Raw genomic sequence first — 16,712 nt, 5'->3', positions numbered from 1 at the left:
CACTAATCTCTACATAGACACTGATAGACAAGATTTCTGCTATCAAGGAACTTATGACCTAGTCACATTAATATCCTTATTCCAGAAACTTGGAAAAGTTTTGGCACACAGTACATGCTCCATAAAAGTTGGCTGGGCTGAACTAATCTAATTTTGTAGAATTACCATAGCAGAAAGCTAGTAGAGCCATGAATTTTGTGATCAGACATGATTTTTTGTGATCTATTCACCATGTGGTTTACAGGGTCTTAAGTTTAGAGGGAAAATAATCTTTCATTTTAAGTAACTCTACTCCCAACATGGGGCTCAAACTGACACCCCCAATATCAAGAGTTGCATGTGTACTGACTGAGCTAACCAGATGCCCCAAAAAGAATCTTTTTAACTAGAGTGCATGCAGTCATCTACCTATAGTATGATATTTGTATTATGTAGTGTTACTTTAATGTTTTCTATTCAAAATATGATTATCATTTCCAACTAGTTCATTTAACATGGGAGCAGAGTATTAGTAGAAACATTTTTTAAGGGTAATATCCCTTATGTCAGGTCAAAAAATTAGCAAAAAGAATGCAGGTTGGATATGTCAAATCACTATAGATAGGCTAACACTGATTTAATAAACAATTAAAAAAAATTTTTTTTTCAACGTTCATTTATTTTTGGGACAGAGAGAGACAGAGCATGAACGGGGGAGGGGCAGAGAGAGAGGGAGACACAGAATCAGAAACAGGCTCCAGGCTCTGAGCCATCAGCCCAGAGCCTGACGCAGGGCTCGAACTCCCGGACCGCGAGATCGTGACCTGGCTGAAGTCGGACGCTTAACCGACTGCGCCACCCAGGCGCCCCTGATTTAATAAACAATTAAAACAAAGGGGAAGTAAATGGAAAGTCCATTTATTTACATGATAGCCAATTCTTAACAAGTACAGAGAGTTTACTTTTGAAAGCACAACTTCCAGTGTTATGGAATAAAAGTTCTTGGAGTTTTTCATAATATACCGGAGCTCACTGGTGGGGTCAGGGTGGGTGACATTAGTATTATTCACCAAAATCCCTACTTCTCCTCACTTGGTTCAATGACTCAGTCTCTTTGCAGATGGGGGAGGCTATGTAACTAGTTTTGGCCAGTGAAATGAGATCAGTAATTTGCTTTTTTCCCAATCTAAGGCTGTGATTCTTCAGTTACCTCCTCTGCCACAGAGACTCAGTTGCTGTGATCTTGGTGATACAGCTACAAGATGGTGGACCCTCTGCAATCTGGGTCCTGGAGTGACTCAAACAGAGTGAGTCTGAGCCATATGAAGCATGAAGCATGAAGAAAGCAATAAAATTTTTGTTGTGTTAAGGCATGGAGATTTTGCAATTTTGTTACTATTCCATAACATAATCTTTCCTGATTAATGTAGTCAGGAAAGGACCATAGTACTCTCAATGCCAAGTTTTTGAGTAAGAGATAAAAGAGATAATATGAGTTCCATTAATTTGTCAGTAGTGTCTTTCATATTAAGGATGCTAGCCTGAGGTCTAGCTTTTTAATCACATTTAATCCAGATATCCCATAAGTTTCCCATTTTCCCACTAATTCTCCTGTGAATCTTTTTTAAGTACTATATTTAACTTTCATCCATAAAGTTCCTGTGCTTTCTACAAATGATCACTTTTTGCAACATCAATTGAATTTCTTAATCTAACCACACATCATTATCTTCACAGGCATAACTGGAGCAAAAGGTTCTGAATTATGAACATCCTTAATTGAACTACACATTCAGTTGTCATGAATAAAGAAGGGGGATGGTTCTGCAACTGCACTATCTCTAGAAAGCAGACCCTTAAAGGAAAGGAAAATCAGAAGCAGTCTCTGATTATAGTTCTTTCTTAAGACACGGTTATGTCCCGATGATCCAGCAGAAGTTGAAAATATCTTAAGTTAAAAATCCATGTAATACACCTAACCTACTGAACATCATAGCTTAGCTTAGCCTACCTTAGACATGCTCGGAACACTTACATTAGCTACAGTTGGGCAAAATCATCTAACACAAAGCATATGTTATAATAAAGTGTTGAATATCTCATGTAATTGAATATTGTACTGAAAGTGAAAAATAGAATGGTTGTGTATGGGTACAAAGCGATTGTTAAAGTATCAGCTGTTTACCCCCTGATCAAGTGGCTGACTGGAAGTCGTGGCTCACTGTTGCTGCCCAGCATCACAAAAGTATCCTACCACATATAGCTAGCCCAGGAAAAGATCAAAATTCAAAATCTGAATTATGGTTTCTGCTGAATAGTAACAGTTGCAATCATTTTTAAGTTGAAAAGTCATATATGGAACTGTAAGTTGGACCGTCTGTATTTTGATTTTTTGACCTTGAGGGGCTTTGTAGAGTTTGAGAATTGTCATTTTTTGTCCCCTTTTAAGTGGGCTCCACACTCAACATGGGGCTTGAACTCACAACTCCAAGATCAAGAGTTGCATGCTCTACTAACTGAACCAGCCAGGCTCCAAAGAATGGTAATTTCCTATTTAAAGCTACAGATAATAGGTGAAAGTTTTCAAGTCACTGAAAAAGAGTAATGAGTTGCTCTTGTTTTGCTCGTTTACTTTAATGGACTTGCTAGGATACATAATGTGTTGTCTTTACTATTTTAGCACCTGTCCTTTTTCTACCCGTTCCAAACTGCCACAGTCCTATTCAAATCCTAGTTCCTCAGGAAATTAAGTCCAGAGAAGTTATGCAATTGACTTATGTCGTATAGTTAGAGACACATTGGAGGCTATAAACTTAGTTTCCCCAATTCCCAGTGTGGTCCGTTTCTTTATGCCACAAATGCCTTCATATTTACTATCTGTCTGATATTGCTGGTTATCTTCAAGAGAACATGACATCTCACCAATGATACACCTTGAGGTCAGGGAACTCTCACTTGTTCTTCAGCTTATAGATTATTCGCATTTTATATAATTTTTTGGTAGACTAATTGGTTGTGTTTCAGGAAATAATTACATCTATTTAATCCATTCTTATATCTTCAAGTTCAGAAGAGAATACTGGAAGGGGCCAAGGAGGTAGGAATAAAATAGTAGCAAGGTCTAATAGAGCTGATGAAAACAATCAGAATGCTTACAGACGTCCAACAATATAATTCTAGAATAGAAGGTCATTTTCCCTGGAATAATGAGATTTTGTAGGTTCACTCGGCCAGGATGGTTTGTGTTTGTTAAACGGGGAGACAGGATGCCAAAGTTCAGGTGAAGTTCTAGAGTTGAATGCCTAATGAGGATTTCTACCGGGTGGAGGGATGGGTGTAAAAACAGGAGGCAGTCACACAGGGCAGAACTCTGAGCTCCAACCCCCGCAGCCGGCCAAGGAGGTGTAATGGGTGGCCCGAGGCAGGGGCACTAGAGCTCAAGGAGGCAGAACGACGAGGACGAAGCGGCGCCGTCGACATCCGGGCGTTGCCCGGGGGCTGCGTCGACCCCGCGGAGGGCGCCGGGGGGGCGGGGCCGGCCGGCTCTGGGAGGGGCGGCTCGCGTCCTCCAGGCCAGCACGCGGCGGCGCCCCCTCCCCTCGCACCGCGGGCCTCCCCGCGCCGTGCACGCCCCCGTCCCGCGCCTCCGCCCCCTTGCTCGCTCGCTCCTTCCCGCCCTCCCCGCAGCGCCGGCCGCGCCGGCTTCCCCTCAGTCTCTCATGAATATTGAGCGGCCCCTGTTGTATTTCCCGAGCTCCATTGCGGAAGCCGAGGCTCGCCATATTGTGCGGCGGCGCCGGCGGCCGCGGCGGCTTGTACCTGAGTCTCGGTCTGGCCGCGGCCAGCGGCGTCCCGGGCTGGAGCAGGAGCCGGTGAGTGGGGCGGGCGGGGAGGCGAAGGGCGCGGGAACGGCGGGCCGAGACGCGCGTCGGCTTGGTCGGGCAGCGGGCGGCTGACGGCGGCCCGGGGGCCGGGGGTGTGTTGCCCGCGGGGGTGTGAGGGGAGATGGCGTCGTTGCCGCCCCCGGCCGCTCTCGGGGCGGGGATGGCGGGGGAGGCAGCTCCTCATTGTTCCCGTTTCTTCGCGGGTCTCGGCGGAGGTGGTGGGTCCGGTTTGCGGAGGACCCGGTGGGCGAAGCTCGGGGATTGGATTCCTTCCTTCGCTGGGAGCCCCTCACTCTCCGCTCCTCAGCGCGGAGGCCGGGGCTGCGGTGCGGCCCCTTCGTCTCCCGGGGCGGGGGCCCCATCCTCTCTGGGGGCCTCTCTTCGGAGGCCAGCGGCGTGGAATGTGGGGGTTTTCCTCCGGGCTTCCCCCTCGCTGCCGGGGGTATGTGTCTGCACCGTGGGGGTGGGGTAGGGGCGCTTTGTGCAAAATACCCCCTTTCCCCCGCGGTGCTGGAGTCGGGGTTCGGGTATGGAGGCGCTACTCGGCGTCGGGGTATCTTGTAGGCTTGCGGAGAGACCCCCTCACGGTTAAAACATTCCTGGAGTGCCGCCTGCCTGCCCGGGAGTATCTGTTGCTGCTTTCTAAAACCGCGAGGTTGCCCCGGAGGAGAGTCGTGGGGGGAGGGGGTGTCTTGGTTTGTTTCTGATGGAAGCTTCGCGTTTCGAACCCTGTCGTTGACGCTGAGATGTTTGGTACCGGGTGTCGCCAGGGAGCGGTAGTGCCGGTTGTCAGGATCTTTACCCTCCTATAGAAGTAGCCGCCTTGTTTCCTTCCAGAGATACTGTTAGTAAAAATTCGTCTTTCAAACTTCGAAATTCATTCCGATTATTTGCCTGTTAAGACCATAATGGCTTTATAGTCTTCTCTCCTTCAAACCTTTTTGGGTACGTACTGCATGGCTGTCAGAAGTTTGAGAGAACGTGTGCCTTTAAGGGATAAAATGGTTTGAAATTGATAGGTTTCCTTGAGGTGTGTGAAGAAATTTGTTTGCTATGAAAAGGATAGGTTTGCATTCAGTGTTTTGGTAATACGCTTTACTTTTAAAAACTAAAAATAAGTGAGACACGGCTTTAGTGTTTTAGACTGAGAATTATGTTTAAAACTAACATATGAGTGATTTGCATTACATAATCTACTTTTGGTGAGTTCCAAGACGGTAAGCTGGAATACTTAGTGTAATTGGTAGATAATCTCCTTTCCCCACTTGCATTAGGGTATAATTGTTGAATTTTTTAATAACTTAGATTGATGTCAGATCCAGCTTCTTACAGTGAATATTTGACCCTTGATTTACAAAGAATTTAAATGGAAGCAATAAGACTTTTGGTTATTCCTTTTTCACCCTGAAACTTGTTTGTCACAGGCAACAGGTATCTTTTAAATCTTGATTGTACATTTAACGTGCTTTTTTGTAAAATAGTGGGTAGTTACATAAGACTCCATTTTCCAGAGATAGCACAGCAAATATGGCCCCTCACTTTTTCTGAGGTTTTGAGTGGTTTCCTTCAGGTACGCTTGTGGAATCCACATTTGAGGTTAATTATAGTAGGTGTGAGAGTGAAATGGAGAATTTTATGAAGGAAAACTGCCTCAGTAGGCTAGTCTGAGTATTTAAAAATATGCTGGTGGTCCTCAAATGTGCTACACAGAAAAATTTCAAATTAGAGCCATTAACATTATGTGAACAATGCAGACATTGAAAATACTGAGACATTCTGAGAATTTTGAGTTTCTCTCTGCCTGTATTGAATACCCAGACAGCTAGCTCCCAGGTTTCTGTGGACATAGATACTGTGTACAGCAGGTCAGCAAACATCTTAGGAATTTCATTTTTCCATTACTGACCTTCAGTGTGTAGTGTCAGGTCTATCTCTTTAATCTGATTTATTTATGATTTGTGTTTATATTATGCGGTCTTTGGAGTAAAGGTGATGTGTGTCTGATGAATAATATATGTTTTAGTGACAGTTTCTATACATTATCAAAGAAGCATAATTCCTTCCAGCAAGAGAAGTGAGTTAATATTAAAATGCACTTTATTAAAGTTATGGACACATTTTTAGTATGACTTAAAGTACCTCATAATTTTGTAGCAACTCATTTATTAAATCTGGAGAAACTAAATACATCAGAGTTTGCCATTTTTAAAAAAGGAAAAATACTGTGAAATTATGCACATTCTGCCCACATACAGATCTACACTTGATTAATTAGTGTTGTTTATTACATATGATGTGAAGACATTGTCCTTAGACACCAGTTATTTAATTTCCTCATTTTTTTCCGTTTCTCTGAAATCTTAGTTATCGTAGTAACTTGTTGAATATTTATTTGCATCTGACTGAGTAGATCCCCCTATAATTTGGGGGTACAAAGAGGTACAATAATATTTGTCCTTTCCATTCCCTCTCTGTAGGTCAAAGTATTCTTTTATCCCCACCCTGTAGTCTTCCACCTAATGTGTCAAATGGGTCCTTTGGTGTTTCTTGTTGTAAGGAATACATTTTGATTTTACATGGACATACTGACTGTGGTAATCGGACTCTTGGCACTTAAGTAGAAGCTGGTGTTAGTATGTTTGTAGCAGGAGGTGGGTAATGAATATAACTGACTTTATAGATGTAGATGGTAAGGGGGGGGGGGAGGTGGTCTGCTATCCAGTTTTATACTCTGTGGAACTGGCCATGGACTTTTAAGTTTAAAATTCTTTTCACTTCTGTTTTGTTTTATAGATGTTAGGCACCTGAAGTGGACTAGTATAGTTTGTCTGGGCCTAAGCATACTCATGTTGAAAGCTCAGCAGCGATGTATGCGTGGCTAAAATCCGAGAAAGAGTGCTGTTGCTTGAATTTGCTTTCTCCCATTTCATTTAGAGATGGAGTAACAACATGTTTGCTGCTTCTACATATCTGCCATTTTGTCATAATTGAAAAAAATAAGTACAATAATAAAACATTTTTGAAATTAACCTCAGGTTAAATTGTCTAATGACATTTTATTAAGTGAAGTAACAGACCATATGAAAACTTATCAAAGCATTTTGGTCATTTATTTTCAACAGATGTGTTGATTATGGACCCTCCTTCAAGGGAGATTTCTTTTTGTTTCCACTGTAGAGTTGTATTTTATGAAGAGCTTAGATTCTAAAGTCTATGCATAAAATGAAAGTCACATGTGGTTAAAAAAAAAAAAATGATGCTTGAAGATCCATAGGGAAGGGAGAATGCTGTACCAATACATTCAGCTCAGCTTTAGTATTTAGAACAGATTGCTGTTTCTTTTGTTGAACACTGGATAAAGTTGCCTTTAGGAGCCATGTTGAACAACAGCAAAAACATGTATTTATTTATTTTAAAAAATATTTTACTTGTTTTTTAAGTAAACTCTGCCCAATGTGGGGCTTGAACTCATGACCCTGAGATCAGGAGTTGCATGCTCCATTACTTGAGCCAGCCAGGTGCTCCCAAATGTATTTATTTACTGTAAGAATCACATTCAGCATGGTATTATGCTTTTATGAGGAGAGGCTTGTGGGAGCTGAGACCTTTGAAGAACAGCAGATCAGCTCTACCATCTCACATTTTCCCTAGGATATGTGCTCTAATAAAAGGTGATTGTGTGTGCTTGGAATAGCCTGCACTGTTTAAATATTTCTCATTTTCTCTCTTTTTTCTTTCCATGTTAATTTAAAATTTTTTTTAATGTTTATTTTTGTGAGAGAGAGAGAGAGACAGATTGGGGGGGGGGGGGGTTGCGGGACACAGAACCCAAAGCAGGCTCCGGGCTCTGAGCTGTCAGCAAAGAGCCTGAGGCGGGGCTCGAACTCCTGAGCTGAGCTTTGAGATCATGACCTGAACTGAAGTCAGATGTTCAACTGACTGAGCCACCCAGGCACCCCTCCAAGTTGGATAGTTTAAATCACAAAAGATAACAATTTTTATGCTGCAACTCAACAATTTTTTAAAAAAAGATTTTAAGTAATCTCTATGCCTACCTAACGTGGGGCTGGAACTCACAACCTGAGATCAAGAATCGCATGCTCTACCGACTGAGCCAACTAGGCGCCCCACCCTCAACAAATTTAAAGGGTTTTGAGTTATCTATTATAGAATCTAGAACAGATTTTATCTCTCGGAATAACACCCAATTTTCTTTACTTTTCCCTTTCAGTGAAGCAGTAAGATCTCTCAAAGGAGAGCAGTTGGAATCACTATGTTTGACAATATATTAGTCCTGGGTAGAAAAAACAGACTTCAATAAGGATTTCAACAGAGGTGATGTAATATAGGGAGTTGGTTAGATGGTTGTAAGAGCAAAAGAGAACAGTACAATATAATTGATTTAAGAGCTCAGAAAGCAGATTCCATTGGTCTGGTTCTGAACCTTTGAGAAGGTCATCTTTGTTCAGCTGCTGATCAGGTTCTGGAAGTACCCAAAAGTACCCAAAGAAGCTGGAGTCTGGAATCAGTTGCTGCTGCCAGGAACTGAAAGGAAGTCCTCTTCCTGCTTTCCAGCCTCTGTTTACTACCTCCACTGTCAAAGTCTAACAGGGAGCTCCTTGGAAGAGCTGGCAGAAGAGTCCTGAGATACAGTTGTACAGTCCTAGCCTTGTCACCATAGAGCAGAGTCTAAAATGGTGGTTTTGGAGTTGAAAAACAATGAGTAAATGATCTGCACAGATTAGTGTAGGTTAAAATACAGTAGTTTAAATAGGGAATCTTGTCCTTGCCTGTTCAAAAAAAAATGTGTTGGCTATCTTCTGTGTGCCAGACCCTATGCTAGGGATAGGGATAGAAAAACGAATTGAACAAGGTCTCGGTCATAGAGGAATTTACGATCTAAGTGAGGATGACAAATAAACCATCTTACAGTGTGTTAAGTCCAGTAACAGATGAGTGATGTGCTTTGGGAACCCAAAGGACGTTGCAACCTACTTGCCTCTTCTCTGCCTGGCTAAACTTAATGACTATTTTTATTTTGTATCTTGATCGAATCCAGCTTCATTCTCTGCTGTGTTTAGCTCAACTCCTATGAAAGCTGTTTCTCTGAGATGCCTCAATTTTGTTATGTAATCATAATTATTAGTTAAGCGTATCTCTGTGCCTTATTGATTTAGGTTGTAAAGACCATTACTTTCTCTGCACTTTTAGCCTAGCCTAGTACTGTGAATATATAAAATGTTTGAGAAATATTTATTTTTGCAGTGGATGATGGGAATTAAAGTGTTCATTACTTTTGCAAACATTGTTCCTTCTTCCAAGGTCATTAGAAAATAGTTTACGTTGGGGTGCCTGGGCGGCTCAGTTGAGTGTCTGGATCTTGATTTCGGCTCAGGTCATGACCTCCTGGTTCTTTGGTTCAAGCCCTGCATTGGGCTTCACGCTGAGAGTGCGGAACCTGCTTGGGATTTCTTCTCTCCCTCTCTGTCTGCCTCTCCCTCCCTCTCTTTCAAAATAAATAAATAAACCTTAAAAAAGAAAATAGTTTAAGTAGTGTTGTTTGATTTTACAGATGTGAGAATTGAAAGTTTAATCGGTTAACTTAAACTGTATGGTACCAGCAGCTGATCTAGAAATATGACTGGGTTTTTTGTTCCAGAGCCAGAAATTTTGGCAGGGATTCATTTAGCGGCTAAGTAAAATCCTCTTCTACCTCTTTTATTATTATATAGCCTAATGTTCTGAAGTCTCACAGTTACTTCTGGGGGAAAGAAAAGACAGAAGCCCCTCATTTTATTTCCTAAAAATAAGAATATCATACAGTGTCTCTTTACACTGTTCTTTTTAATTATCCATTCTTTGTCTCTGTTTTTCCTATTCCCTGTATTGCTGACCACTACCTCTATTAGCTATTGTAAAACTTGCATATCTGTAGTATTTTCATTTTGACTTCTTTTTAGAAGTGTTCTGTTTGTTTCCACCATCATACTTACACTATTAACTTAAACCAACTTAAAATCGACTGATTCTTCACTTTTAAAAAGATGTATGCCTCCATGCCAGTAATTGCATTAAACCCTCACTATTTACACTGTTTGCTATATAGAGTCCAATTCAGTCTGGGACTGCTGTCTTGGAATCCAGCCAGATGTTTTATAGAAGGCTTTACTGTATTACAGAAGGGGTAGTGTTGTGTATAGTGGAAAGAGCTTCAGAATTGAAGGCAGGAGTCTTGGTTTCTAGGTCTGGTTTCACTGTAAGCAAGATTATTGGCCTTTCTGTTTTCTATTTAAAAACAAAAACAAAAAAATCCCACCCTTTTTGACCTCCCAGGTTATTTGTAAAGACCCTAAGAGGTAGTGTAGATAGGAGGTTTTGTAAACAGCAAAGAACTTTGTAAATATACGGGGTGTATGAAGAAAGACTGAGATGGATTGATCTCTTACATGGGTCCTGGTTATAGTTCTGTGCCTACTTTAAAAGGAGTTTTCATGTTTAAAAGTTGTCAGGGTGGAAATGGAAATGGGGTTTGGGAAGAGCTGTGGACATCTTACAACCCTACTTTGCCCAAGTCTGGTTTACAATATAGTATTTCTATCACTTAAATAATTGTATCTTAAGGTTGACATTCCTTGTTAATTTCTTCGCACCAGGGTTAAATATCTTGCTTATATCATTAGACAGTAGTACCCCAAATTTTACTTAAACATTAAGAACAAAACTACCACTCTGTAGATTGTTTAAATGACTAGGGCCTGGGGGAGTAGGGAAACCAATGTTATTACTATTTTGACTGGAAATTAACCTATTGTGATTTTGTTTTACTTCTATGTTATTTTATGATATCAATTACAGAAAATACCTGCTTTTAACATTACACTTAACAAAATTAGAAATTATATCTGTTGTTACTTTTAATGAACTTACTTAAAAATGTTAACTGGCATATTTGTGAAGAAAACATGCCTCGTTGAATTAGTGGAAAGATGCTTTTTTCTAGTTTTTAATTTTTATGAGGTAGTGTCCTCCAGGAACTGTTGTCTCACGTGACTCTGAAGTAATGGAATAGGATAAAGGCTCTCTAATAATGATAGTTGAGCATTGTCTAAAATATTAAGACTCCATTTCTTTGTCCTTAATTTTATTATAATTGATTATGTTTGTATTTAAACATAGGTCTCATTGCCAGTTTTGGTTAACCAGTATTTACTTACTAGTGTAGCCTCCTGAAATATTTTTTTTCCCAGAAGTCTCCGTAACTTTTTGAAAGGTAATATTACAGCTATGTTTAATATAGATAACATGATTATTAATGCCAATTTAATATATTCTGAAACTTTTTGGACAGTATGTTGCATAAATGATTCAGAAGTGTATTTTTTAATTTTGGAAAATTTAAGAAAAAAATCATGCTTTCAGTGCTCAGTTTTAATTGCTTTTAAATTTTGATGTAGTTCCTTTTGGAAGTAAATTTATTATTTTTTTGTTTGTTTCTTTAAAACATAGTTTTAGTTGTATTTTATATATAGACCTGAGTTTATATGTGTTTTTTAAAGTTAACTTGATATCACAAACATTTTCTATGCCATACCAGTTTGGTAACATTTTTGAAAATGGCATAATACTTCAAGTGGATGTAAATAGTGGTTGGATCCTGAGGTTCCTTTTAGCTTTGTATTTACATTGTGGTAGGGAGGTCCAAAATTCACTGTGGCAGCCAGATGGAAGTGATTAACAAGCAATACCTATTGTCTCCATAAGTTTACCTTTGCAGGAACAAATCTATAATTGTTTTCAGTGGCAGTAGCTTGTTACAGTATAGCTGATAAAACTGAGAAGGATTTTGAGATAGCCTCTGGTTTTTCTGTTTACGTTTTGGAATTCTTTTTTAGAGCAAGTGTTCTTGGTCTTCAGTCCTGGGATCTCTTAAGGGACCACGACTTTTCTGAGATTTGGGGCGTGTGTTCTTTTGTGTGGGATCTCCCCCGCTTCCCGCCTCCCCAGCCACCAAGTAAGAGTTCTTAACTTTGATCAGATTCTCAGTGGGGGTGTGGAGTCAAAGTTAAGAACCTTACATAGACTTAAAGGATTTTGTTAAAAAGTAGTAGAGGGAAAACTGTATGAAAAGTGCCTGCAAACAGTATCTTGTATTGAATTAATGTCAGTTTTGTTTTTTGTTAATTGTTTAATAATATAAAATCACTTTCACTTAGTAGTGAATGATTTCACTACCTTAGCTACTTAAGTTTTTATTTTATTTTTTTAAGATTTTGTTTTTAAGTAATCTCCACACCCAACATGGGGCTTGATCTCACAATCCTGAGACCCAGTAAATAGTTGTGTGCTCCCCTGACAGAACTGGCCAGGCACCCAAAGTTTTTCTTTATTATGATTATGGTTTTCTGTTTTTACCATTATTTGAAGAACTCCCATTAAGTTTGTCAGAGTTGAGTTGCTAACAAGTAGTTTTTAAAAACTATTTTGATATATACATATTTAAATATATAGATTTTTATTTCTAATAAGGAACTCTGTCTTAATGGACATTTTACATATGTGTGTGTGTGCGTGTGTATTACAGCTATATATCACCTAAAACATACTTGTTTTATAAAGAGGGTTAGATCTGGGGTGCCTGGGTGGCTCGGTCGGTTAAGTGTCTAACTTCTGCTCAGGTCATGATCTCGTGCGTGAGTTCCAGCCCTGTGTTGAGCTGTGTGCTGACACCTCAGAGTCTGAAGCCTTCTTTTGTATTCTGTGTCTCCCTCCCTCTGCCCCTTGCCTGTTTGGGCTCTCTCTCACGCACATGTGTGCTGTCTCTGTCTCTGTCTCTCTCTCTCAAGTAAATATTTAAAAAAAATTTTTTTAAATAAAGAGGGTTAGATCTATATATTGACTAACTCAAAATCATACTGATTTCCAGTGTCTATATGAGCTATGTCAAATTTTTGTTTGCTTCTTTCATGGACCTAAAGATTTTGCTAATCTTTGGATTTGTCAGAGCTATATATAAAAACTTCTATCTTCAGAGTTTCTGTTTTTTTTATTTTTTTTTTTTAGTGTTTATTTTATTTTTGAGAGAGAGAGAGACAGAGAGAGAGAAAGCATGTGAGTGGGGGAGGGGCAGAGAGAGAGAGAGAGAGAGAGAGAGAGAGATTGAGAGAGAGAGAGAATCAAAGCAGGCTCCAGGCTCTGTGCTAACAGCACATGTTCCACCGATTTGAGGCTCGAACCCACCAACTGAACCGTGAAATCAGGACCTGAGCCGAAGTCAGACGCTTAACTGACTGAGCCACCTAGGTGCCCCAGAGTTTCTGATTTCTTTTTCATTCTTCTAAGACCCTGGGCTTTGATACCCCGGGAGCTGCTTTTTTCAATTTAAAACTTTTTTTGATGCTTTTTGATGCAAGTTGCAGAAACTAGGAGATAAGAAAGGCCAAAACAGAAGAAAGGTTAAAAATGTTTATCTTTTGGAATTGTTTCAAGAACCCCAAATGAAAATTGGGGTTTCCTGAGTCCCAGTCTGGCTGCTACTATGGAAAATATATAGGGACATAATTGTTTTTCTTCTCTTTCTGCAAGAGAAAATTTATGCTGTGTAGCAAAGGGATACCAGAAACACATTCTTTACTCCTTTGTTCTTATCTGTTGTTGTCTTAAAACTGTTAAAATCTGTGCTTATTGTTTTGGGAGTTGAAAAATGGAAACCCCCTCCGCAAACTCTTAAATAACTCTGTTACCTTCTAGAACATAACTTTTACATAACTGCAATTGTAGCACAGATGCAAATTAGTGCCTCTGTTATCACTTTACCTTGCAGGTATTACTAGTCATTACATATCACATTAATAATTGTTATTTTTAATGGTTGAAGAAATTTCCTGATGTTGATGTTGCAAATGCCTCCCTGCTGTTGGTGATGGTATTGAAGTATTAACAGTAGTGTTTGGTATGGTGGTTAAGGGTGTGGCCTTCTTAGTCCAACAGACCTAGGTTTGAGTTTTGCCTTTGACATTTACTGTGAGACCTTTAAGTAAGTTGCTTGCTTGCTTGCTTGCTTATTTATTTATTTATTTATTTATGTATTTTTTTAATGTATTATGTATTTATTTATTTATGTATATTTATTCATTCATTCATTCATTCATTCATATTTTGGCTCAATTTCCGTATTTCTTAGATGAGGAAAATAATAGTACCTACTCATAAGGTTGTTAGGAGTAAGCAACATTTCATGGAAAGTAGTAAACACTTAGTAAATGTTATCTGTTATTAATAACATTATTTCCTAGGACTGGGTAAAAGAATACAAATGTTGGGGCGCCTGGGTGGCTCAGTTGGTTAAGTGTCCAACTCTTGATTTCCTCTCAGGTCATGATTTTGTGGTTGTGAGATTGAGCCCTGTGTTGGGCTCTGCGCTGACTGTGGAGCCTGCTTGGGATTCTTTCTCCCTCTCTATTTGCCCCTCCCCGGCTCACGCTTGTTCTCTCTCAAAACAAAAACAAAAAAACACGTTTTTGTGTCTCTGGAAATGAATTGCCCTCACTGCTTTCTGAAAGGGTTATTCATTCCAGTTGCTGTTGAAAGAGAATGTGGTGGCATCGGCCTTCAGCTTTGTCTTACCTTTCTTAATCTAATCATTTTCTTTTGTCATTGTCTTACCACAAATTTAATTTTTCATCAGATATGCTCTGGCTGCAAACGTAGACCCTGTTGCTGTATTTTCGTAACACAAGAGTGTTGCTATGACTTCCTACACTGTTACTTGCTAAAGCTAATGTATGTGTTTTTTGGCACTTTTGCTTCTGGCAGGAATCTGCACTTAATGGACATTTCTCATCCCAGGAAAGGATAATGACCTTGGTTTACGACTTTTCAATAGTTAACTTCTATTCTGGCATATGGGGCTTTGGACTAAAAAACTCCGTAGTTACTAGACTTTTTAGCTTTGTCATTAATGATAAACTTGTCATTAATGATAAACAGAATGTAAATTTTTAAGCATTGCTTTATGTTTTAGTTGTGTTTGACATCTCCCTCTCAAAAGTAGAGGTACTGATCTCTCTGTGTCGTTAAATCTGCAGTGTTTTGGGGTGGCTGACCATGTATGCTGATGATACTGAGCAGCAGTCTACAGCCTAATAGTAACCTGGCTACTGCTACCATATCAGTATGGTCCCTTGTTTAGTTTCCTGTAATCTGGGGAGGGATGTGAAAGAAGTTGGTAACCTACCTTGTTCTACTTTAGGAACTTGATTTTTTCTGCTCTGCTCAGGAAATTATCAGTGTCCTTTGTGTCTCTTGGTCTTAGGGTACTGGGAGAATGAAAAGTAGTCCCTCTCTAAGAATGTGGTTAGTTTGTGGTATGGAGTTGGTGTGTGTACAGGGCTGAGAGCCTAGATTATGCCAAAGTCTGAGGTCTAAATTGCTAATGAGTCAGTGGTTTGGCATTAGGTCACTAGATTCGAGTAATTGGATGAAGCAGATTGGAAACCCCTTAGGCAAGCAGAGGTTGAGACTTTAGAAGAGTTATAAAATCTAGACTGGCAGATGAGAACCAGGAGGTGTAGCGTCAGTGTGAGGAATGTCTTGACAGAGGGACAGACAGTTAATAATTCAGGAAACCAACAAAAATGGAAGGTTTTGACCAAAAGTGGCAAAAAATAAATAGCACAAGAGAAAAAAAAAATCCCTCAGGTTTATATAGTACCTTGGATACTAGTTTCAAAGAAAAATATATAGCTACATCATTGTTTAAAATATGTGTGCAAACAGGCCAGATGGATGTGGAGAAGTAGGATATCAGCTATTTTTTTTAAGAGAAGGAAAAATGGTGCAGATAGCCTTGGTTGTGACTTGGAATGCTAGATGTGTGAACAATATGCCTCTTTTGACCTGCTTTGAAAAGATGGGAGGAAACTGGTTATGATTGGTTGAAGTATTCAAGTTGAAAGAAGTTCTAAAGGTAGCGTACCTTTGTAGTTTAAGAGGACAGTACTCCAGGCATTGTACTTGTTAAAGGACATTTAAGCAAGCTTTTTGATCTACAAAATATTAGGAGTTAAGAGGGCTCTTGATAATAGTTTATTTGAATTCTTAAATTTACAAATAAGGAAACTGGATCCTCAGCTAAAGTGGGTAGCCCTAGTTTACCATTGGAGAATATTTGTAGAAAATTTATGGCTACTCTTATTTCAGTAACCAATATTCCTGTTATCAAATTGTCTCCACCTAGTGGCAACAAATATTTTGCAAAGCTGAGTATAAACATGGGAAAAACTACTAGGGGAAACTATTCATCACAGCTTTTGAGGAAAAGTTAGCCTTGGTGACAGTTGTAGTGCTTTTGCAAAGAGAAAGGAGGAGACAGTGTGCCTGATGATTACTTTCATATTCCATAACCTTATTAAGGAATTTGTAGATTCTGTATACCTTAGTTCGGCAGCACATTCATTGTTGACTGTAAGAAGTTAGTATGTTAAGCTTGTATTTTAGAATTTTCATATATACACATCATATAAGCATATATGTATATACCCACATTTATACATTTTTTTTCCTCCATTTTTTGTTATGAGTTAAAATGCTAGCATGGTAACTTCGTCAGTGGAAAAGAGATAAACTAAACAGTAAATGATGTTGCCAGTTAGTTACATGGTGGCAGGGAAAGGAGTGCAGTTCCTGAGTTCTTAAATGTAAAAAATGAAACTCTGAAAATATTAGAAAAAAGTATGGGGGGGTGGTTTTAATAATTTTATAGTATGGATTTAGAGTGTGGCTTAGGTTTCTAAAGAAGCCATAGAGGAAAAAATAAATATGTTAAAAAATAAATACGAAATAGAACGTATG

At 39.5% G+C, this 16,712-nt stretch overlaps 1 protein-coding gene across 4 annotated transcripts in view; it reads left to right on the top strand.

Moving 5' to 3' along the window:
• The first annotated feature begins 3,174 nt into the window (after window positions 1–3,174).
• Window positions 3,175–16,712, top strand: part of RNF2 (ring finger protein 2) — a 48,204-nt gene continuing 34,666 nt past the window's right edge. Inside the window, exon 1 of one of the 4 annotated variants that reach the window (XM_043568892.1) lies at window positions 3,175–3,259. The gene's annotated coding sequence lies outside the window, so the exon portion shown is untranslated. Of the gene's footprint in view, window positions 3,260–3,536; window positions 3,852–4,684; window positions 4,809–16,712 lie in introns of those variants that run through there. The other 3 variants (XM_043568891.1, XM_043568895.1, XM_043568894.1) reach the window with 3 other exon arrangements.

Source organism: Prionailurus bengalensis, chromosome E4 (assembly GCF_016509475.1).
Source record: "Prionailurus bengalensis isolate Pbe53 chromosome E4, Fcat_Pben_1.1_paternal_pri, whole genome shotgun sequence".
In the NCBI taxonomy this organism is placed as follows: Eukaryota; Metazoa; Chordata; class Mammalia; order Carnivora; family Felidae; genus Prionailurus; species Prionailurus bengalensis.
The sequence above is the reverse complement of the archived record's forward strand: the minus strand, read 5'-3'. Positions and strand labels throughout refer to the sequence as shown.